This window comes from Salvia splendens, chromosome 14, assembly GCF_004379255.2.
Source record: "Salvia splendens isolate huo1 chromosome 14, SspV2, whole genome shotgun sequence".
Lineage (NCBI taxonomy): Eukaryota > Viridiplantae > Streptophyta > Magnoliopsida > Lamiales > Lamiaceae > Salvia > Salvia splendens.
The window spans coordinates 24,334,923-24,360,837 of record NC_056045.1 but is presented as its reverse complement, the minus strand read 5'-3'; the positions used below and the strand labels follow the sequence as shown (position 1 = coordinate 24,360,837).

Here is a 25,915-nt window from a genome sequence, read left to right as displayed (position 1 = left end):
GTATCATTATTTTCCCATTTAAATTCTCAGTTTCGTTATTTGATTCCCATTTAAATTCTCTAATTTTGTTCTCATAATTTCAACCGCCCCCTATTTTAGGGCGTATCCTAAATTAAACAATTTTTAATTATTGTATAATCGTTACACTTTTTATTAATGACTTCCTTTTTAATGGTTGTCTGAATTAAATAAATTTAATTAGTGTATAACTGTTCAAAAATGTTGATTGGCCATTGAATCTTTCAAAATATTCACGTAAACTAATTATCTTGTCAATAAAAACCAATGACATTAATTACGAAGCAATCTTAATTATGTTATTAACAATGTTGAAATTCTAATCTTATACTTATGTTTGATTTAATTACATTGTTCATCAATCCGTTTAATTATTAACATTCAATAATTTCACTAATAGAAAAAAATCGATTGACAATAAAAAAAATCAATCAACTTCATTAATAAGATCTATATCAGAATGCAACCAAAAAATGAAGAAATCGATAAAAAATATTAGAGTTCAGAATCATTTATGCTCATGCAGCTCTTGCCCACCGCCCATCAGCCTCCATCTATCTCCAATAGCTTTCATCTTTTCCACTCATCGTCTCCAACACTTTTATCGTCATGCGTCGACACCATCTTCTCCATCAGGCTAGTATGCTCTCATATGTAGATGAGAACTTCAAACAAAAGTCAACTAAATACCCCATATTACAATTCGATAAATATTTCATTCATGAACAATGCAAATACAACTTTGCGTTTTGTACTATAAAATTTTATAGATTACTTACCAATTTCAATACCAAATTTGGCAAGGGGAATGCTTCCATGATTTCAACATTTGATTGATAAAGTTGTGGTTTGTAGATCACTAAAAGAGATTAGTTCCATTTCCATAGTTTCAACCATCCTCTTTGGTAAGAACACAACAACAAATATTAGTAACATAATAATCACACAAAAATAATGCATAAAGTGGTTAAAGATAAAAAGATATTGTTGACAAAGAGGAAGAACCATACCGAAATATTATTTTTTGTAGAAAATTTAGTGATGCAATAGATTATAGGTGAGGGTAATATGAAAGTGGACAATAAGCTAGCAATGACACAAATATATAGACAAAAAATATAGGGAGTTTATAGTGTGTTATAATTTTCATTAAATTATTATTAACACAATTACTAATAATGTGTAATAATGTGGCTGTTATAAAGTTAATCTCTAGTTCGTGTAACCCCAATTCCATGGCGGATTGATATGTGGTGCTTATTATTGAAATTTTGAAATTAAATCATAATTATTAAAAATTTGCAACTGCCAAAATTTTTTAAACCTCTATGAAGAAATTGCATGCCACATTTATCACTCTAATTAGTGTAACCGCCTATTCTATTGTTATGGACGAAATATTATTAGTGTAAGATTGAGATGAATTGATTCAAATGATGATTATGATTGGTGAATTGTAACAGCTATATTAAATAATTGAATTAATTTTTTATGGACCAACAAAAATATCTAACGTTTACAATATAATCCAAAACTTATATATATTTACAATTAAGGCTAAAACTTTTCCACTTCCACTCCCCTAAATTATTAATTTATTATAACAACAATAAAAACCGTACACATTATAATTTCATTTAAATATGTATAATAACACATTATAATCTCAAACCAAAATTTTTAATTCCTAAAATGCCCCCAAAACTCAACTTTTATATATGTATAGATTTTATCAAAATTATATACTTTTAAATCTTAAATGGCAGTTTTGTAAATTGGAGTATGAAATAATGATATTTTTGAAGAATACATTTAGCTATCACATGGCAATACTAACAAAATTGATTTTGTTCGAATTAATTCATGAATAAATAAAAATATAAAAACTATATAGTGTTGTTAAAAACTCAACCAAGACTTTTAAAAAGTGTTCCAAAAATTTATCAGTACCCGTTAGTTTCTTTTTATTTGAGTGAAATATTATTTCAAAGATTGCTTATTTAATAAACTTTGTATTACATTTTATTATTTTTAATTTTTTTAATCATTCTTGAACTTGTAAACACATTCAAGTTTATAAATAATTTTTAATTATATAGTAATAGATTCTTATTTTGCTTAAAATACACAAAATAAATAAATAAAGAACATGCAAAAATAAGGATAGATAAAAGAAAAAGTATGCCAAAATTGTATACAATTTAATTAATAAATTGTACAGTTTTAGTAAAATCTATTAATAATATTATCATCTATATATAATTAATTTACCTAAATTAATCTATTAAATATGTTATTATCATTGTTTTTCTTTCAATTTATCATATAAATATTCCACCCAATACAACATACGGTAAATAAATTAATACTTTAATAAACGTTATTATGTACATTAAATACACACATAAAAGCTTTATGTAATCCATCAACTCCTTATAATTAGTAAGTAAACTAACACACAATATAATTTTGAAACATTGATCATCCCGAATTTTTTCATAATTAATAGCAAGTTGTTATATTTGCATATGGATTAGATACGGATACTACGATTGGTTTAATCCGTATATTCTCTAACTTTTCATTAATCTGCTGGAATCAAATCGTCAAAGTCCCGATACGTTATGTACATCAAATACAATTAAGATAATTGAATGTTTCAATTTAATCATTTCATTTTAATTAGTGAAACAGCCACCGGTAGAAAAATATTTAGTGTCACATTCAATGCTGGATGACCTCAATTGTACATTAAATACAATTAAGATAGTTGACTATTTCAATTTAATCATTTCATTTTAATTAGTGAAACAACCACCGGTAGAAAAATATTTAGTGTCATATTCAATGCTGGATGGCCACAATTCTATTCAATGCTGGATAACCTCTTGTTTTTTTCACCCGACTCCTCTTCTGCTCATTCCGTGCCGGATAACTGAGCCATCAGGAGCATGAAATAAGTATAAAAAATTTAATAAACACTATTATGGACCAAAATTTTTAATTCCCAAAATGCCCCCACAACTCAACTTTTATATATGTATAGATGTGATAGATTTAAGGAATCATTAAAAAAGGGTTATCAAAGTCAAAAGTCAAATTGGTGATGCGCCATGGTTAATGCGTGCAAGAAATCGAGGGCATACAAGTCAATTCCTAAAACATTAGGGTCGGGTCGGACTACGGATGCAGATATTATAAAAAAATTGAAACGAAAAAAAGAAAAAAAAAACAAAAAAAAAACAATTTGGTATTCCCGGGTTGCCATTCTTGTGGTTGTTTTTTGGAAGAAATCGAGGAATTCTTTGGAAAGTATTCAAAATCATGTTTCGTCGTCGAGTTCTGCTAGCTGAATCCACGTGCGTCGTTACTTGTTTGATTTGCGATTCTTCTTCATCAATGGGGGCAGCGGAGAAGATATGGAACGCGACGGAAGTGGCGGAGACGCATAGCTCCGAGATTCCGTCGTCCTCTCACACCATCGATCACTCTCTCTCTCTACCGGATATGAGGCCCCGCATTGTGTCAGTATTTTGGTTCTTCCTTGCATTTCTGCTGATCAGCTTGAACGTGTAATACCCGAAAATTTGTGAAATTTTATTCTTTTAATTAAGGATGAAATTCTTTTCTATGTTTTTGTGTTTAAAATTTTGGTGTGGAAAATATTTTGTGTTTATTTGATTGTTGTGGATGTGGTATTTTTCTACCTAGGCAAATTAAATGTAATTAAATAATTAATTAAGCCATGTTTTTAAAAATCCTAATTAAAATTAAATCTCTCTCTCTCTCTCTCTCTCTCTCTCGATTTCTCACCCCCTCCCCACTAATTTCTCAACCTCCCCCACTCCCTCTTAACCGATACATCTTTCCCTTTCCAATCTCTCCCCACATCGTTTTCTCTCCTTTCTCTCTTGCAATTGCTCTCAACACCGGTAAGCTCCCTCTCTCCTTCTCCCTCTCGGTTCTCATCTTTTTCATTCACTCCCTCTCATCATCGTCTTGAATTCCTCAAGGTGATACCCTCCTTCGTCGTGAATCGGAGTCGGAAAAGGAAGTAAAGCTTTTGCGTTTCGTTTGAACCATCCGGGGAAGGTAACCCCTAACCCTTGTTTAATTCGAAAACTCATGCATATAGGACGTTTTTGGATGGGTTAGATGTTGAGTAGGATTTGTGGCTATGTGCTTGTGTTGAACATGTTTTCGGTGATAACTGACAGTGGGTTCCGACCCCTTTTTGACTGAGCAAACGACCTCCTTTTGGTACGATTTTTTTAACTGTATAAACTTTGGTGTGTCTTCTGTGTGGTGTGTAATTTTCAGCCTCTTTGGATGTCGTATGAATTTATTATGATTTTTGCAAGTAAACTGCGCAGTTCTGCGTGTTGTATGTTTTGGGAGATGTTTTCATGTGCTTTTGGCGTGATTCTGAGTGATATGTTTTTGTGATGAATGTGGGTGTGTTTGGCCAAGAGATGGCTCGGGAAAATCTGTGTTTGGCTCAAGGGTTTTGTGTGGGTTGGCCGAGAGATCTAGGGTCCGGCCTAGGGCAGGCTGGTGGGAAGTTTTGAAGGGATGATCCCAGGTGTTTGGGTGTGTTCTGGGACGTAGAATGCGTGGTGGGAATGTCGTATAGGGTTTGAGAATCGGAAGTTGAAGGAAAGTGAGTGTACACGGAACCAGCGGCCGAGGTGCCGAACAGATGGCCGAGGTGCCGAACAGACGGCCGAGGTGCCGAGCATAAGATGCCGAGGTGCCGAGCAGGCGGCCGAGACGGTCGGTCGAGGTGCCGAGCCGGACGGCCGAGATGGTCGGCCGAGGTGCCGAACAGGCGGCCGAGACGGTCGGCCGAGGTGCCGAGCCGGACGGCCGAGATGGTCGGCCGAGGTGCCGAGCTGTGCCGAGACAGGTGCCGAGCTGTGCCGAGATAGGTGCCGAGCTATGCCGAGACAAGTGCCGAGCTGTGCCGAGACAGGTGCCGAGCTGTGCCGAGACAGGCGGCCGAGGTGCCGAGCCAGGCGGCCGAGACGGTCGGCCGAGGTGCCGAGCCAGGCGGCCGAGACGGTCGGCCGAGGTGCCGAGCCAGGCGGCCGAGGTGCCGAGCCAGGCGGCCGAGATGGTCGGCCGAGGTGCCGAGCCAGGCGGCCGAGACGGTCGGCCGAGGTGCCGAGCCAGGCGGCCGAGACACCGAGCCAGGCCGAGACGCCGATCCTTTTTCCGAGCTTTTTCCGAACCTTTTCCGAGCCAAGTGAGCCGTTGCACAGTAAGGGTATGCCAGGGCTTGGAGTGCTGTGTTCGTGTGTCGTGTGCGCGTTTTGGGTACGTCGTTTGCGTGCGGGGTGTGTTTTGAACGTGTGGCTTTGTGTGTTTGTTATGTAATATGTTGTTAAGTGTATGTACGTGTAACGTGCTAGATGTTGAAGTCGTCCACGTAGGAATCATGCATTGTCGTTTAAAGTCTCGTCTCTTCTGACTCTAATCATGATATTATTTATCTTTCAAAAGGGTGATCTTTTTCGAGGAAAGTGTGGTTGAAGGGAACTGTTTTAAAAGCTAAGCAATCGAGGTGGGCTTTTCTACCCTACTTTTATGTGGGTTATCTTTAAATACGGACTTTGTTCCGGAAATGTTTATGGAGGTGAACTGTTTGTCTTGCCAATTATTTTGTTTTGAAACCTATCTGAAGTGGTTTACCACATATGTTTAATCGAATTCGGGTCTGTTGGGCTGCGAACCCTCAGGCTAGTGTACACGAGACTGGGTGCCATCTGAGAGCAAGTTGGCCGGTCTAGATGACCTGGGGTGTGGCCACGCCCCTTGTCATGGTTTGGATCAGATAGTGTATGATTGAGGGAATAAGGGTGGCAATATCGGAAAATGACTGCGCAGTCGAATTTATGAAATGTGTTTTGTGTACTTGGGTTATTTTCATTATACTCAAAACCCCAATGTTACACTGTTATGGCATGACAAACTTTGTTTTTGGCGTGTGTCCACTGAGTGCATTAAGTACTCAGCCCTGCATGTTGTTTTCTTAATGTGCAGGTTGAGCGGCGATGGGGAGGACGGATGTTGAGCAGTTAAAGCCAAAGTGTGTTTTTATCTTTTGGATGGTGTCGTGTCGTCATACCCGGCATCATCTGTCTTTGGGTCTTTTCCGCTGCTTGTAAACCGTCACGATGTTTTCATTTAAAACTCTGAATACTTTAACTCAAGAATGTCGTCACAGTACTTTGTTTTGAATTGAATTTCCTTTTATTAAATGTTTTGGGTCAAATATTCTTGTTACCCCCCCCCCTTTCTTCCCCGCTTCTTTATTCCCCCCTAGTCGCGGTCCACCGTACTTCCTATCCTTAGGAAATGCGGGCGTGACAGAGTGGTATCAGAGCCTAGGTTTTCTCTTTCTGCTCTGGACCCAAAAAAAAAAAAAATCTTTTTCTGACTGGGGTAAGTTTTCAAAAGTGTCATTGGCTCAACATCCGACTCATCGCACTCAACCAGAAATGAGGTAATGAAAATTTCGAAATTTTGGAAAGTATATGGAAGTGGAGGAAATTGTGATTTTGGTGTTGAAAATGTTTTATGTAAAGTTTAAGTAAATGTTGAGACATGTGGAAGGGTACAACGTGATGTGGAAAAGTTGGAAATTATTTGAGTTATGAACTGTTATGGTGTTATGAACTGTTGATGTATGATGAACTTATATGGAAGCATGTGGCTGATGTGTGATGTTATGATGACGTGAATGTTGATGTGAGCTTTTATGTGAGAATGTGTTGGCCTTTTGAATGTTTGAACTTAGACGTGATAGATTTTCACTAGTGCTTCTTGGACCTATGATAGATAAGAGCTTTTGGCCTTTGAACACCAGCGGGTTTGGGTTAGAACAGCGATACGTGCATACACACTCTCTCTCTCTCTTCTTCGGTTATGTACTCTGTTTTTATACGCGAGGCGGTTGTTTCTGTAGATGGCGCGTATGTTCCGAACCCCGCGACGGAGTGATCGCGATAGACTTAGGGCACAGAGGGTGCTCAGAGATTATAGAGTGTACCGGAAGAAGGATCACGTACCGTTGATCGAGTTCGTGGCACACTTCGACACCCTCTGGAGGGCAGCTCAGGAGTTCGGAGTGACAGAGCATGACGGCATTGAGAAGCTAATAGATTTGCTTCCCGATAACTGGAAGGAGTGGGCCGAAAGAACGGCGAGGAGGTACACGTGGCATGAGCCCGCTACCGATGACATGGTGGGTGACATGGCTGGCTTTCGGAAAGCCGTGTATTGTGCACTGGTGGACTCTCGAGAGGAGCAGCCCCCACAGGAGGTGGAAGAGAGGGTCGTGTATCAGGATAAGTATGTGAGCATGTACGAGGGTGAACAAGGGTATGAAGATGTTTATGAGGAGGCTCTGCCAGGGAACTCCGAGGAGGACGACGACGAAGACCCGGAGGAAGGGCCTATGGATGAGGATGATAGAGTCGTAGTCTAGAATTAGAATAGTTCGTTGTCTTTTCAGTTTTTGCTTTCTGTACGATCTGCTCTTGGGAACAATGTTGGCCTTCTTTCTTTTAATGAGAATTTTGATTTTGATTTATATCCTATGTGTTGCATCTTATACTACATGAAGGTTTTATAAGAAAATTTTGAGAAAGTGGTAATTTTGGATGAGAATTGTAGTAACACTTTTTGGATATTGAATCAGAATGCCGCCAAGACGTGCACGCCAACCACGACAAGAACCCCACGTGGAGGCACCACCTCCACCACCACCGCCACCACCACCTCCACCCCCGCCTCAACAAGAAAGATTCATAGTTACGTTCTCAAGGCAGAATCCCCCGAAATTTGACGGACAGGGAGACCCATCCAAAGCGGAAGAGTGGATACGCGGCCTCGAGCGTATCTTCAGGGTCATGGAGTGCACAGATAGGGAGCGCATTGCTGGTGCTACCTTTCAACTGTTAGGTGCTGCCGATTACTGGTGGGAGACTCGGCAGAGAACTATGAATCCTGCACGCCTGGAAGCGCTAACATGGGAGGAGTTTAAAGTAGAGATCGATAACAAGTATGTTCCAAAGACGTACAGACGGGCCAAGGTGGTAGAGTTCCACACACTAAGCCAAGGCCGAATGACTGTAACCGAGTATGACCGAGCCCTCGCGCAGATGGCACGATATGCGCCCGAGTTGATGGACACCGATGAGAAATGGGCGGTGAAGTTCCGGGCCGGGCTCAGAGACGAGATAAAGGCCGCATTGGCCTGTCGAGGAGAACTCTCCTACTCGGAGATCTTGACTTGTGCACTGGACGTGGAAGATGCACTCCCTAAGCCAAGAGTTGTGGCAACAACAAACGCGACACCTCTACAAGCTCAGCCGGGCCACCAAGAGAAGAGGAGGTGGGATGGTGACCAGGCTCAGTACGGTGGTAAGAGGCCACAACACATGAGGAACCCACCCTACAATGGCGGGAGACAGAATACTTTCCAACCGAGGGCAAACTTTCCGCCGAGGAACCCTCAATGTGGGAGGTGCTTCAAGTATCACGCCGGGGAGTGTCGAGACCCTAGGTGCTTCAACTGTGGTGGGAGTGGCCACTACATCCGAAATTGCCCAAACAAGCACATGGGAACGGGAACGAGACAGAACCAGCTAGGTTTCCGTCCACAATCCCAGGCACTACCTGCACCTCCACCGCAACAACGCCGCCAAGGATTACCATCGCAAGCAAGGGCCTACGCCTTGAAGGGGAAACAGCCGGCAAACGGGAAAGAAACCTTTGAGCAAGGAAACTTGGCAGGTATGGGCACACTTCTCAATATGCCTATAGTTGTCTTGTTTGATACGGGTGCGTCGCATTCCTTTATATCAACGTCTTGTGTGGATACTTTGGAATTACCTACTGTTAAGACCGAACCCACTATGAGTGTGACCTCACCGGTAGGCGGGGCTATAGATATATCCCGATCTTGTGCATGTGTGAACTTTGGAATAGGTGAACTCAGTTTAGTGGCTTATAATTTGCAAGTAATGACGATGGGTAGCGTAGACATAATCTTGGGTATGGATTGGTTAGCGGAGAACCACGTTACCCTTCATTGTAGAGAAAGGAAAATTTCGTTTGAAACCCCCGGAAAAGAGCCGATGAGGTTTCACGGAGTCCCAATGAGCCGACGCAAGTCCACTATCTCTGCGCTGCAAGCCACTACAATGATGAGGAAGGGATGTCCAGCGTACCTTGTTTATTTGAATGGGGAGGAGAAGAAAGACAGGAAGATAGAAGATGTGGCGATAGTGAGTGAATATCCCGACGTCTTCCCCGATGCGTTGCCAGGACCCCCACCCGACAGACAGGTAGAATTCACGATCGATCTGGAGCCCGGATCGGCACCAATATCCAAAGCACCTTATAGAATGGCGCCAAAAGAGTTGGAGGAGCTTAAGGTGCAACTGCAAGAGCTACTGGAATTGGGATTCATTAGACCTAGCGTGTCACCATGGGGAGCACCAGTGTTGTTCGTAAAGAAGAAGGATGGAACGATGAGGATGTGCATCGACTACCGGGAGCTAAACAAACTAACGCTGAAGAACAAGTATCCACTACCAAGGATAGACGACTTGTTTGACCAACTTCGAGGGGCAGGAGTCTTCTCTAAGATGGATTTGAGGTCTGGGTACCATCAGCTGAGGGTTCGGCGAGAAGATGTACCCAAGACAGCTTTTCGAACAAGATATGGTCATTATGAGTTCGTTGTAATGCCTTTTGGACTGACGAACGCCCCGGCAGTGTTCATGGACCTTATGAACCGCGTGTTCCATCCATTTCTGGATCGGTTTGTCCTGGTTTTCATCGATGACGTGCTTGTTTACTCAAAGAACGAGGAGGAGCACAAAGAGCACTTGAGAACCGTCCTAGCAACTCTAAGGGACGAGAAACTATATGCCAAGTTCAGTAAATGCGAGTTTTGGCTCAAGGAAGTAAATTTTCTTGGACATGTAGTAACTTCAGATGGAATTCGTGTAGATCCGGCCAAGGTAGAAGCGGTGCAGGAGTGGAAGTCACCTTCTACACAAAACGAAATCCGAAGCTTTTTAGGACTGGCGGGCTATTATCGAAGATTCATCGAGGGATTCTCGAAGATAGCAAGGCCAATGACGCAACAACTGAAAAAGGGAGTCAAGATGATTTGGACGCCAGAATGTGAGGCGAGCTTTCAGTTGTTGAAGGAGAAATTGACCACCGCACCAATCCTAGCTGTGCCGGAGCCAGAGACTGACTATGCGGTATATACGGATGCGTCGAAGGTGGGACTGGGATGTGTGCTTATGCAGAAGGGGAAAGTGATTGCATATGCATCGAGACAATTGAAGCCCCATGAACTGAACTATCCGACGCATGACTTGGAACTGGCAGCTGTGGTACATGCTTTGAAGATCTGGAGACATCATCTTTATGGAGTCCGTTGTGAGATATACACGGACCATAAGAGTCTAAAGTACTTCTTTGAGCAAAAGGAGTTGAACATGCGCCAACGTAGGTGGCTCGAGTTGGTGAAGGACTACGATTGTGGTATAAATTACCATCCGGGAAAAGCAAACGTAGTGGCCGATGCTCTTAGTAGGAAGTCTCAATTTCAGCTGGCCACCTTTCTTACTATCGAGGAGAGTTTAATCCAAGAGTTCAGTAAGATGCGGTTGGAAGTAGTGAGAATGCCCGAGACTGTGGAAGGGATAGTAGCCACGTTGGTGATGGAACCCGACTTAAGAGCCAGAATTGTGGAAGCTCAACGGCGAGATACGTTACTAGAAAAGTTTCGCTCAGAAGTGAGGACGGGTGAACCCGGAAGTTTCCGTGAGGCAGCGGATAACGGTCTCACCTACAAGGGAAGGTTGTGTGTGCCTAAGGATGAAGGCCTGAGGATGGAAATTATGAGAGAAGCACATGAAACCCCATACGCTGCTCATCCAGGGAGCACCAAAATGTATCAAGATTTGAAAAGACAGTTTTGGTGGAACGGTATGAAAAAGCATGTTGCGGTATTTGTGGAGAGATGCCTAGCATGTCAACAAGTAAAGGCGCTACACCAACGGCCCTATGGGAAATTGCAACCCCTCGAGATTCCGGAATGGAAGTGGGAACATATTGCAATGGACTTTGTGGTAGGACTGCCAAAATCCCAGCGAGGGAACACGGTGATTTGGGTGATTATAGATCGCCTCACCAAATCTGCCCATTTTGTGCCGGTTCGTGCCACTTATGGATCCGATCAGTTGGCTAAGGTATATGTACGGGAAATTATACGCTTGCATGGAGTTCCAGCGACAATCACATCTGATCGTGATGCTAAATTCACTTCTAGATTTTGGACAAGCCTGCAGCGCGAGTTGGGGACTAAGTTGAATTTCAGTACAGCGTTCCACCCGCAAACCGACGGGCAGTCGGAGAGAACGATACAAGCATTGGAGGACATGCTACGAGCCGTGGTGCTAGATCGAGGCGTAGGTTGGGAAGAAGTGTTGCCCTTGGTAGAGTTCGCTTACAATAATAGTTACCAGGCGACTATCAAGATGGCTCCATATGAGGCCTTGTATGGAAAGAAGTGTAGATCGCCACTTTATTGGGATGAAGTGGGTGAGAGAAGAATTCTCGGACCAGACTCTGTAGAAGAGATGATAGAGATTGTCCGACAAATCCGTGGGAGGATCAAGGAGGCACAAGATCGACAGAAATCTTATGCGGATGTTCGAAGGACCGACTTACAGTTCGAGGTCGGGGAAAAGGTCTTTTTGAAAGTTTCCCCTTCTAAGGGAATAACTCGTTTTGGAGTGAAGGGAAAGCTGAGACCCCGATTTATTGGTCCATACGAGATTTTGGATAGAGTCGGCGTGGTAGCATACAGATTGGCCCTACCACCAAGCTTCGGAAATGTGCACAACGTTTTCCATGTGTCACAATTGAGGAAGTATGTGTATGACCCCACACACATCGTTCACCAAGAAGAAATGATGGTCCTAAATCCCGATCTAAGCTATGAGGAGAAGCCCGAGGCCATTGTGGATCGAAGAGTGCAAGAATTGAGGAATAAGTCAGTTGTTTCGGTGAAGGTACGGTGGAGGAATCATGGAGTCGAGGAGGCAACATGGGAATCAGAAGATAAGATGAGAGAGAAGTTTCCAGAACTGTTTGAGTAATCTAACAAATTTCGGGACGAAATTTTTTGTTAAGGTGGGAGGAATGTAATACCCGAAAATTTGTGGAATTTTATTCTTTTAATTAAGGATGAAATTCTTTTCTATGTTTTTGTGTTTAAAATTTTGGTGTGGAAAATATTTTGTGTTTATTTGATTGTTGTGGATGTGGTATTTTTCTACCTAGGCAAATTAAATGTAATTAAATAATTAATTAAGCCATGTTTTTAAAAATCCTAATTAAAATTAAATCTCTCTCTCTCTCTCTCTCTCTCTCTCGATTTCTCACCCCCTCCCCACTAATTTCTCAACCTCCCCCACTCCCTCTTAACCGATACATCTTTCCCTTTCCAATCTCTCCCCACATCGTTTTCTCTCCTTTCTCTCTTGCAATTGCTCTCAACACCGGTAAGCTCCCTCTCTCCTTCTCCCTCTCGGTTCTCATCTTTTTCATTCACTCCCTCTCATCATCGTCTTGAATTCCTCAAGGTGATACCCTCCTTCGTCGTGAATCGGAGTCGGAAAAGGAAGTAAAGCTTTTGCGTTTCGTTTGAACCATCCGGGGAAGGTAACCCCTAACCCTTGTTTAATTCGAAAACTCATGCATATAGGACGTTTTTGGATGGGTTAGATGTTGAGTAGGATTTGTGGCTATGTGCTTGTGTTGAACATGTTTTCGGTGATAACTGACAGTGGGTTCCGACCCCTTTTTGACTGAGCAAACGACCTCCTTTTGGTACGATTTTTTTAACTGTATAAACTTTGGTGTGTCTTCTGTGTGGTGTGTAATTTTCAGCCTCTTTGGATGTCGTATGAATTTATTATGATTTTTGCAAGTAAACTGCGCAGTTCTGCGTGTTGTATGTTTTGGGAGATGTTTTCATGTGCTTTTGGCGTGATTCTGAGTGATATGTTTTTGTGAGGAATGTGGGTGTGTTTGGCCAAGAGATGGCTCGGGAAAATCTGTGTTTGGCTCAAGGGTTTTGTGTGGGTTGGCCGAGAGATCTAGGGTCCGGCCTAGGGCAGGCTGGTGGGAAGTTTTGAAGGGATGATCCCAGGTGTTTGGGTGTGTTCTGGGACGTAGAATGCGTGGTGGGAATGTCGTATAGGGTTTGAGAATCGGAAGTTGAAGGAAAGTGAGTGTACACGGAACCAGCGGCCGAGGTGCCGAACAGATGGCCGAGGTGCCGAACAGACGGCCGAGGTGCCGAGCATAAGATGCCGAGGTGCCGAGCAGGCGGCCGAGACGGTCGGTCGAGGTGCCGAGCCGGACGGCCGAGATGGTCGGCCGAGGTGCCGAACAGGCGGCCGAGACGGTCGGCCGAGGTGCCGAGCCGGACGGCCGAGATGGTCGGCCGAGGTGCCGAGCTGTGCCGAGACAGGTGCCGAGCTGTGCCGAGATAGGTGCCGAGCTATGCCGAGACAAGTGCCGAGCTGTGCCGAGACAGGTGCCGAGCTGTGCCGAGACAGGCGGCCGAGGTGCCGAGCCAGGCGGCCGAGACGGTCGGCCGAGGTGCCGAGCCAGGCGGCCGAGACGGTCGGCCGAGGTGCCGAGCCAGGCGGCCGAGGTGCCGAGCCAGGCGGCCGAGATGGTCGGCCGAGGTGCCGAGCCAGGCGGCCGAGACGGTCGGCCGAGGTGCCGAGCCAGGCGGCCGAGACACCGAGCCAGGCCGAGACGCCGATCCTTTTTCCGAGCTTTTTCCGAACCTTTTCCGAGCCAAGTGAGCCGTTGCACAGTAAGGGTATGCCAGGGCTTGGAGTGCTGTGTTCGTGTGTCGTGTGCGCGTTTTGGGTACGTCGTTTGCGTGCGGGGTGTGTTTTGAACGTGTGGCTTTGTGTGTTTGTTATGTAATATGTTGTTAAGTGTATGTACGTGTAACGTGCTAGATGTTGAAGTCGTCCACGTAGGAATCATGCATTGTCGTTTAAAGTCTCGTCTCTTCTGACTCTAATCATGATATTATTTATCTTTCAAAAGGGTGATCTTTTTCGAGGAAAGTGTGGTTGAAGGGAACTGTTTTAAAAGCTAAGCAATCGAGGTGGGCTTTTCTACCCTACTTTTATGTGGGTTATCTTTAAATACGGACTTTGTTCCGGAAATGTTTATGGAGGTGAACTGTTTGTCTTGCCAATTATTTTGTTTTGAAACCTATCTGAAGTGGTTTACCACATATGTTTAATCGAATTCGGGTCTGTTGGGCTGCGAACCCTCAGGCTAGTGTACACGAGACTGGGTGCCATCTGAGAGCAAGTTGCCCGGTCTAGATGACCTGGGGTGTGGCCACGCCCCTTGTCATGGTTTGGATCAGATAGTGTATGATTGAGGGAATAAGGGTGGCAATATCGGAAAATGACTGCGCAGTCGAATTTATGAAATGTGTTTTGTGTACTTGGGTTATTTTCATTATACTCAAAACCCCAATGTTACACTGTTATGGCATGACAAACTTTGTTTTTGGCGTGTGTCCACTGAGTGCATTAAGTACTCAGCCCTGCATGTTGTTTTCTTAATGTGCAGGTTGAGCGGCGATGGGGAGGACGGATGTTGAGCAGTTAAAGCCAAAGTGTGTTTTTATCTTTTGGATGGTGTCGTGTCGTCATACCCGGCATCATCTGTCTTTGGGTCTTTTCCGCTGCTTGTAAACCGTCACGATGTTTTCATTTAAAACTCTGAATACTTTAACTCAAGAATGTCGTCACAGTACTTTGTTTTGAATTGAATTTCCTTTTATTAAATGTTTTGGGTCAAATATTCTTGTTACCCCCCCCTTTCTTCCCCGCTTCTTTATTCCCCCCCTAGTCGCGGTCCACCGTACTTCCTATCCTTAGGAAATGCGGGCGTGACAGAACGTTTTATTTGTTGCATTCATTTTGGATTGAGCTGAATTAATTTGCACGTTTTCTGTTTCCCGATGAACGGCGGAGGTTTTGCTGTATCTGTTAGATGTATAACCCGGTATGCTGCTTTAAGTTCATGTATCTGTCGCTCAAGCTTGAGAAATATTGTTGGTTTGTTCATGTTGTTGAAGGATTGCGGTATTGGGCTGCAGAGAGGTGCTAGTTTATGGTTAGATATATGTACATATATATTCATCTTATGTTTCCTCCTTTGGTTATGCATAACTTCGGCAGCTGCTCTTAGTCGGTGGACAAACTATGTTTGTCTCAACCGGGGTAACGTAGTGAATCTCTGAGATTACCGGGTGATTAAATTTTTAGTAAGTGGAACAGAAGGGGAAGATGTGGCTGGTTGAATAGAAACTTACTTATTTTAAGCTCTCATTTTATGAATCATCTATTTAGGTGTCTTATTCTAAGATGGTTGTTTACCGATGAGAACAAACATGTACAAATCTTCAACCAAGACATCAGAGTGTTAGTAAGAAAATAATATTCCACTGATTTACATATCTTAAATTTCTAAGGATCATTGCATGGGCTATTTCATGTGCATATAGGAATGTGTTTTGTGGCCTTAAGGTTCTAGGTGCTGGTCTGGACTTGGAGCCGTGTGGATAAAATAGTCATGAAATGTCTTCAAAAGGAACTTTCTTTGTGGGGGTACAAATACATTTCCAAAATTCATGTTGTCAATGTCTTCTAGAATAATTTTTTTTATATTATCACTAGTCCAAAATTCAAAATATCTATATAGCTGCTGTATTCTATGTAACCTGTATTACCTGAAGTAAAAGGTTGTGAGCTCTCAATTTGTTTTACCTGTTATCTGGATTTAGCTTCTTGAGTAATAAAAGTTGGATTCTGGTAATATATTGTTGGAGGATGCTGCTTTTATCTGGTTGTGATTCATTTTATTTTCCCTTTCGAGTAAATGAGTCTTGAGTTCTTGATAGGGAGCTTTTCAAAGATTTATTCGAACAATGGTCAAATTTGGATGAATCAGATTTCTCCCATGAGACAGTGTCTGGTGGCATCACAAATCTGTGTGCGTATCTCTTTCTCTTCCAATAACAATGTTTATGCTTCTTAGTGGCTGGAAGCTTGAAAAGTTAGATATTATCTCTATTACATCTGAGTATGAAGAAATCTCATCAAGCTATTTCTTTCAGAAAATGTGGTTTTCTGTGTATTATAGTTAAAAAAAATCTTGCATTTTCTTCTTTATCAACAGTTCTCAAGGTGTCTGTCAGAGAAAAAGATGGAAGTGCTGTTAGTACGACAGTCAGATTATATGGTCCAAATACTGAATATGTGATTGATCGTCAAAGGGAACTGCAGGTACATTATGGTCTTTCTGAGAAAGATTTATTTGTTGAATGCTTCACTAAACTTGCTTTGACTAGAATGAGTGAAGCCACACATTATCATGCTTCTATACTTCAAACATATTGTGTATAATTCCACTCCTCTTTTATTTTATTACAATCATATATGAATCCTCATACTGTCTTTAGGCTATCCCACACCTCTCGGCAGCAGGATTTGGTGCCAAGTTGCTCGGTGTTTTTGGGAATGGAATGGTGCAATCATTTATTGATGCCCGTACACTTACTCCATCAGGTAAGCACCTTGAACAAACCATCTATCAGGAATGGACATTACCTCTTCATGATGAATCTTCTCCTCATGATAGTGTTCTTTCAAGATTTTAGGCATGTATGAGTATTTTGTATGATGTTGTCTGATTAATTTGAAAAGTCCTCAATCAGGTAGCTTATATTCTACTTGAATTCCTTTATTTGATGTTTATTAATATGACAAAAATTTTGAAGAATACTATTACTTAATTAAGTAGCAAGGTCATTCTATATGTTTCTTCATAGACAACCTTATCATCCCCACTTTAAAATCATCCTTTTGATTTTTCTATTTTCTTTTCCATTCATGTTATGGTGCGGATTTGGGTTATGATGGTTTTGGGATGTACAATAGTTGTGAGTTCGATAATAAATCTTGAAATGGATATGCAGACTACATCATGTTTTTGATACAAGAGTAACTTGTTTCTGTGTATATATGTATATGAATTATGGTGATATCTGAAGAGGTATGGACATATGGTTCAAAACTGGGGTCAGAAACTGGATTTGAAACTGGATTTGTTTTTTATCCTTTTACTTTGCAAATCTTTCATGAATACTATGGTTCCATTTTTAGAGCCATTTTTCGTGTTTTAGACACTTCTTGATATCGGAGCCGTTATCTTTTTTTTTTATAATAAATAAACTCATATATGAAAGAGGAAATTACAAATAAACTCCTATAGAAAGGAGGAAATTACAACTGTTTTTTATAATAAGGAGAAAATTACAACTGTTTTTTATAATAAATAAAATTACAACTGTTTTTTATAATAAATAAACAAGGAGGAAATTACAACTGTTTTTTATAATAAATAAAAGAGGACACATCTTTTTTGGTTCACGAACTTTATCAAAGTATCATTTTAGGTCCGTGAACTTTGAAAATATCATTTAAGGTCCACCAACTATGAGTTAATATCATTTGAAGTACTTTTTACTATTTCCAAGTTTTTTTGGACGAAAATACTCTCAATACCTTAAAGGGTGTATATTTTTAATAAATTTATCATATACTCATATTTTTTTATAAATATCTTTATAATATATTTTTGACAAATTTTCTAAATATAATTTGACCTTCAATATTATCATTTAATTTTGTGACATGCAAGAAAAGATCTTTATTCAATTTTTTATTATTAAAGAAAAGTTCCTTATTCAATTTTTAAAAAAATTAATTTAAAAAATTGAAGAAACAATTTTACTTGCATGTCACAAAATTAAGTGATAATATTTAAGGTCAAATTATATTTAGAAAGTTTATCAAAAATATATTGTAAAGATATTTATAAAAAAAATATGAATATATGATAAATTTATTAAAAATATATACACTTTAAGGTATTGAGGGTATTTTCGTCCAAAAAAACTTGGAAATAGTAAAAAGTACTTCAAATGATATTAATCTATAGTTGGTGGACCTTAAATGATATTTTCAAAGTTCACGGACCTAAAATGATACTTTGGCAAAGTTCGTGGACCAAAAAAGATGTTCCCTCTAAATAAAATTACAACTGATGTCAAGAGGGCTCAAACTCGGCACCTTATACAATAATGTCTAAGCTCCGTGCCGCTAGGACAAAGGCTCTGGACATATCGGAGCCGTTATCTGTCTCCATTAGAAATGCTCATTTTCTCTTCTCAACTTTCTGCTATTTTATCTCAGACAAAATTTCAATTTTCATCTACATACCTAATTTATGTACCAATTTTCCAATTACATTAACTATTATTGCCATCACTATCAACTTCTTAATCTTAATATATTTGTAAACTATACCAATGTGCATGGGATAGATTACTTCTCCATTCATCTCATAGTAACCACATATTACAAAATATTATGTAGATGTTTTGAGAGAAGAATATACAACATAAAGTAAAAAAAAATTACTCCCTCCGTCCCCAAAAAATATGCACTTTGGGATCGGCACAAGTTTTAATGCAAAGTTGGTAAAGTAAGAGAGAGGTAGAGAGAAAAAGTAATTAAAGTATTGGTAGTGGGGAATGGATCTCACCTCATTAGAGAGAAAAAGTTTCCAAAATTGAAAGTGCATATTCTTGTGAGACAGACTAAAAAGGAAAGAGTGCAGGTTCTAGTTAGAAGGAGGGAGTATCTTTTATATCTACTTTGTTGTTGAATTATCTAGGACTCGGCAACACATTCTTATTATTGAACCAACAATAGTGCTACTGCTTTAGTGGCCTGGTTTGCGACTTTGATTTTGATTTGTTTTTTAATGAGTTCTGATAAAACTATTCATTATATGAACTCAGCTTAATACCATCTTGTTTGTTAGTTTGTTTTCACTCTAGGTTAACACTGACCTCTTCTCAGACATGCGAAAACCAAAGCTTATGGCAGAAATCGCTAAACAGCTGCGACGATTCCATGAGGTGGAAATTCCTGGTTCTAGAGAACCCCAACTGTGGAATGACATATCCAAATTCTTCTCTAGAGGTGTCCTCTGATAATCTTTCCAGTAAATGTAGTTCTAGATTCCCATTACTTGATTTTAGATTCTTCTTAATCTCATCTTGCATGCAGCATTGACCCTCAAGTTTGATGATAGTGAAAAACAAAAGAAGTATGAGATGGTTTCGTTCGAAGAAATCAATAAAGAAATCAATGGCCTCAAGGTGGTCTTCTGACACCGTCCTGCATGAGATATGCTTGCTGAAAATTTGTCCCTTTTGCTCAAAATATCGTGCTAGCTGCTATCTTTATTCTCATGTTGTTACACTCAGACCACAATTTATCCACTTGTATCACGCTCTACCAAATAAAGTACTCCCTAGGTCCTTTCAACAATACACTCTACCTAATATTTTCAGTAAAACCTGTGCCAAAACCTAGTGTGCACTATTTTGTGAGACCGGAGGGAGTATTACCTTTTTTTAAAAGAAAATGGATAGCTACTTGATTTCATGTTAGAAGTCTATTGCTTGAAACCTCGAATTGAATGACAAGTGTCTTTTGCATGTCTATTGTCTTTCTAGTAGTTGAAAATTTTAACTTCCAAATAGGTTTGTAACTGTAATAATGGAGTGCTCATTTCAGTTGGAAGAAGCTCGGCTAGAAAGGAGTTCGGTAAGCTCGGCTTACCGAGCTGGAACTAGCCTGGAACTAGCCGAGAAGAAGAAGGCAGAAGTCGGTAAGCTCAGCGGTAAGGAAGCTCGGTAAGGAAGCTCGGTAAGGAAGCTCGGCGTTGAGCTGGAATGAGCCGAGAAGGAAGAGTTCGGTTGTAAGCCGAGCCGAGAAGGAAGAGTTCGGTTGTAAGCCGAGAAGGAGTTCGGTTGTAAGCCGAGGAAGGAGTTCGGTCTTGAACCGAGGAAGGAGTTCGGTCTTGAACCGAGAAGGTAGAAGCAACCTAGCCGAACTAGCCGTTGGAGCAGCAGTTAGTTAGCTGAGATGTAGCGGTTATTCTTCTTGCTTTCTTGATTCTTCTTGTAGTTAGTTAGTAGCAGTTGCTACTTGATTATAGAGCTTTAAATAGCTCACCGTGTATGTAGTTTAGAGAAGAGTTTAATCAATAAAGAGTTTTCCAGTTTTCTCTCCAAGTTTATCATCTTCAATACTCAAAGTGTGAGTGTGTGTGTCTTCTGTATTGTGTGATCTCATACAACAGTGAGTGTGTGTGTGATCTTATTGAGTGTGTGAAAGCCTTGTGTGTGCGAATCCTAACAAGTGGCGCCGTCTGTGGGAAAGGGATATTGAAGCTGATTTGCAGAGGATCAAACGGTTTCAGAGATGGCAGCAAGGCTTGATGCAGAAAAGTTCACAGGCAAGAATGATTATGGCCTGTGGAAGATGAAGATGAAGGCGGTTTTAATTCAACAAGGCTTGGCGGCAGTTCTTGCAAAACCAGAGGAGAAAGGAAAGGCTCCAGTGCTTGATGAAAAAGCTCAGGCAAAGATGGAGGAAATGCAGCTCAAGGCACATTCTGCAGTGATTCTGTGCCTTGGAGATAAGGTCTTGAGGGAAGTTCAAGAAGCCAAGACTGCGGTGGAGATCTTGGACAAGTTAGATGAAGTTTACTTGGCCAAATCCTTGGCTAACCGGCTGTATCTCAAGAAGAGGCTGTATGCCTATAGTTTTTCTGGAGATAGGTCCATCATTGAGCAGCTAGAGGAGTTCAACAAGATCATTGATGACCTGGGATCTGTTGATGTCAAGATCTCAGATGAGGATAAGGCCATTCTCACATTGAATGCCTTGCCTAGCTCGTATGACCAGCTAAGTGATGCAATTATCTATGGAAGAGATAAACCTATCACCTATGCAGAAGTCTATTCAGCCTTGATGGCCAAAGAACTCCAGAAGACAGCCAACAGAGGCTCTGCAAGCTCCAATGTTCAAGCTGCAGAGGCCTTGAATGTGAAGAAGTTCAAGAAGCAGAACTTCAAGAAGAAGTTTGAGGGCCCTAAACCCTCAAGTTCTGATGCTCAGAAGGAAACCAGAGCTTGCTATTGGTGCAAGAAACCTGGACATTTGAAGAAAGATTGTCATGCATGGAAGAGAAAGATGGCCTCTGAGGGACACAATCAATCTGATTGTGTGGAGAGTGCTGATCCCCCGGCTCAACTCATGAATATCAGTGATAGTGGGGTCAGTCATAGGTGGATAATGGACTCGGGGTGCAGCTTCCATATGTGCCCAAATAGAAGCTGGTTTCATGATCTTCAAGAAGCATCGGGTACGGTTGTTCTTGGTAATAATCACATTTGTCAGATCAAAGGAATAGGGAAGGTAAAGCTAAGCCTACAAGATGGCTCTATAAAGATCCTAACTGGGGTGAGGTATATTCCAGAAGTAAAGAGGAACCTCATCTCATTGGGAATGCTGGAACAGAAAGGGTTCACCATATTGATGAGTCAAGGAAAATTGTTTGTGAAATCTGGAGATGCAGTGATGATGGAGGCTGACAGAGAGCATATTCTCTATTATCTGAAGGCTAAGGCTGTTGATGGAGAAAGCAATGCAGTGTCAGATGATTCCATAATGCTATGGCACAAGAGATTGGGCCACCCAGCCGAAGGAAGCTTGAAAGAACTCATCAAGAAGGGTCTGATCTCTGGAGATTTCAACAAGATGGACCCCTGTGAGCAATGTATACTTGGAAAGGCTAAGAAGGCACCCTATCCTACAGGTATTCACTCTTCTACAGCCCCTTTAGACTACATACATAGTGATCTTTGGGGGCCTTCACCGGTGTGTTCAATTGGTGGAGGAAAGTATTATCTAGCTATCATTGATGACTATACAAGAAAGTTGTGGGTATATATTCTTAAAGAAAAATCTGAAACACTCACAAAGTTCAAGATATGGTGTAAGGAGGTTGAGCTAGAGAAGGGTAGAAGTGTTAAATGCTTAAGGACAGACAATGGCCTAGAGTTCTTGTCTGCTGAGTTTGATCTGTTTTGTAAAGAGAAGGGTATGAAGAGGCACCGGACTGTTCCTGGTAATCCTCAGCAAAATGGTGTTGTGGAAAGGATGAATAGGACAATCCTAGAGAGGGTGAGGTGCCTACTTCTTGGGTCTGGTTTGAGCAGCAGATTCTGGGGTGAGGCTGTGTATACAGCAGCCTATCTCATCAATAAATGCCCATCTACTGCCCTGAAATCTGAAACTCCTGATTACATGTGGTATGGAGCTCATAGTGACTACTCAAAATACAAGGTGTTTGGGTGTGTGGCCTATGCTCATGCTAGGCAAAGTAAGCTTGAAGCTAGGGCTCTGAAATGTATCTTGCTGGGGTATCAGAGGGGTGTTAAGGGGTATAGGCTCTGGTGTATTGAGCCCGGTAAGCAGAAGGTCTTGGTGAGTAGGGATGTGGTGTTCTTGGAGGATCAGATGCCATACCTGAAAGATAAGCTGGACTCCAGTGAAGATGAGGGTGATTTCTTCAAGGTGGAGCCTGTGGGGGTTGGCCTAGGAGCAGGTGGAGTTATTGACTCAGGGAGTGAGTCTGATTCAGATAAAGAAGAGGCTCCAACTCAGGGCAACCAGGCTGGTGAGTCTATATCAGACTCTATCAGAGACTATCAGCTTGCAAGGGACAGAGTTAGAAGAGAAACAAGGCCACCAACAAAGTTCTCTGATGTTGTGTATTATGCTCTGTGTGCAGCTGAAGGTATTGATGGTGCAGATCCACTCACATATAAAGAAGCTATGCAGAGTAAAGATAGAGAAAGATGGATTGAAGCCATGAATGAGGAAATAGAGTCTTTACTCAAGAACAAAACATGGATTTTGGTGGACAAATCCAAGCTGAATACAGATGAAAAGGGGAGAGTGAAGGTGATTAAGATTAACACCTTGCACAATCCGGCTGACATGCTAACAAAGTCTCTAGGTAGAGACAAGTTTGATCATTGCAAGAAATTGATCAATGTTTGTGCAAGAACTGAGATGAGCCCTCAGGTGGAGAATTGTAATAATGGAGTGCTCATTTCAGTTGGAAGAAGCTCGGCTAGAAAGGAGTTCGGTAAGCTCGGCTTACCGAGCTGGAACTAGCCTGGAACTAGCCGAGAAGAAGAAGGCAGAAGTCGGTAAGCTCAGCGGTAAGGAAGCTCGGTAAGGAAGCTCGGCGTTGAGCTGGAATGAGCCGAGAAGGAAGAGTTCGGTTGTAAGCCGAGCCGAGAAGGAAGAGTTCGGTTGTAAGCCGAGCCGAGAAGGAAGAGTTCGGTTGTAAGCCGAGAAGGAGTTCGGTTGTAAGCCGAGGAAGGAGTTCGGTCTTGAACCGAGGAAGGAGTTCGGTCTTGAACCGAGAAGGTAGAAGCAACCTAGCCGAACTAGCCGTTGGAGCAGCAGTTAGTTAGCTGAGATGTAGCGGTTATTCTTCTTGCTTTCTTGATTCTTCTTGTAGTTAGTTAGTAGCAGTTGCTACTTGATTATAGAGCTTTAAATAGCTCACCGTGTATGTAGTTTAGAGAAGAGTTTAATCAATAAAGAGTTTTCCAGTTTTCTCTCCAAGTTTATCATCTTCAATACTCAAAGTGTGAGTGTGTGTGTCTTCTGCATTGTGTGATCTCATACAACAGTGAGTGTGTGTGTGATCTTATTGAGTGTGTGAAAGCCTTGTGTGTGCGAATCCTAACAGTAACTTTATTTATTTGACAAGTTTGTGGAAATCGTCTTGCATCATTGCGAATAAAAGAATAAAAGGAATGTGATGAAGCTTCTTGTATGCTAGCAGTTTCTCCATTTTCTACTTTCAAAACCAGTAGTAGCTAAAGGCAGGGAAGGCATGTTGTTTTGGAAAATCCTGATATACATTTATAGTTTAAATTTCACTGTAGTCTAAGGTTTTATTCAGAAATTAAATATGTTTTTCGTACACTACAGGCAATGGCAGATCGTTTTAATGCTCCTGTTGTATATTGTCACAATGATCTGCTTTCTGGTAATTTGATGCTTAATGAAAATGAAGGTAACGTACCATGCATAACTTTATAAAATCTGTTACCCTCTCATGTGCTGGCTCACTCGCTTTCTGCATATGGGATGTGCTTGGAAAATCTTTGGTCTGTGTTTTATACTCCTACTTTTATACTCCTTATCTTTTTATATTTAAACCTATTTTATTGCACATATTATCTGGGTGAGTACTGTGGTGCAATAAACAAAAGAATATTTTGTACTACAACTTTAGTCATTTTTGCTTGTAAGATCATTGGTTTGTTTATACATTAATAATCTAATGATGCTAAACATTTCCAGAATTATATTCCATAAATGACGATGAAGATCTTGAGATTGAAATATAAAATAAGACTGCTAATATGTTGTGACCATATGGTAATTCCATTCCGCAGTGAAGCAGTGAAAACTCACGGAATGAACAGCTCATTTTTTGAGAAAATTTATTGGGCAGATTATTAGCTATTATCAGCTGCTTTGATCATATCCATTGATACTATTCATTCTTCTGATCTCCCATGTATCCTTGAAATTTTCAGGGAAGCTCTACTTCATCGACTTTGAGTATGGATCTTACAGTTACAGAGGTTTTGACCTTGGAAATCACTTCAATGAATATGCTGGCTCTACGACTGTGATTACAATTTGTATGTCTCTGTCCTCACTAAACTACTACATGTTAAGAGTTTTTTTTTCTCTTTTAGGCTGATAAGAAGATGCCAAGTTTTATTGTTGGACTTGTTGCTGCCTCAGATACCCAAGTCAAGACGAACAGTTCAACTTCTTCAGGCACTATCTAAAACCTGATACACCGCATGAGGTACATCAAAAGTGATCCATCATATTCATACTATGTAGAACAAGAACATCATGGAGCTTGGATCATCTCCATTTTTTTCAGATTTTTCTCTCTGCCTTCTCTGGAATGAACATCACACCTTGAGTGAATTTGCACTTGATTTGTACTTAATTAACCTTGCTTATTGGGACAATGAGCTCAGTATAAGCATGATGATTATGCATGACTTTCCAAGTTCATAAATCTTATAAAAAATGTGCAAAAAAACATCAGGTTTCCGAGGAGGCACTTGAGGCTCTTTACGCAGAAACAAATATTTACATGCTAGCTTCACACCTATACTAGGCAATTTGGGCTTTAATCCAGGTACTGATAATCTCATATGCGCTCTCTATTGGAATGAGTATATTTATTTGTATGATGTTTTAGCCTTGTTTTTTGACAGGCAAAAATGTCTCCTATCAATTTTGATTATCTGAGTTACTTCTTCCTGCGCTACAATGAACACAAAAAGCAGGAGGAGAAGTGCTTTTCGTTGGCACAGTCATATTTTCAAAGTCGCTAAATCTACCACGCAGCATTGTAAAAGTCCTGCCTTTGGTTGCAGATTCTGTAGTACTTTGATGAATAACGGTATGTTTCTGGTGTTGAACCATCGTGTGCTTGTGTGAAGAAAAGACGCATGGAACGATTCCATTATGCCAATGATCAATTTGTTATGTAAAATTCCATGCTTATTAACACCAGTCACGTTTTCTGTGTTGCTAGTTATTTAGGTGGTCTTCAAATTAGTAGTTTCTCCAATGATTTTTTTTCCCTTTTTAACAAGGGCAACTCTCATACTCTAGCAAAGCAGTGGGCAAATTGTGCACTTGTGCAAAATAGTTTGTGAAAATGACTAGTTTATTCATTAGGTGAAATTGTTATAATTGTGTTGATTTAG

General features: G+C 41.0%; 1 pseudogene; it reads left to right on the top strand.

Moving 5' to 3' along the window:
- Positions 1 to 3,417: 3,417 nt before the first annotated feature.
- On the top strand, positions 3,418 to 25,598 carry LOC121764747 (annotated as a pseudogene).
- The last annotated feature ends 317 nt before the right edge of the window (positions 25,599 to 25,915 follow it).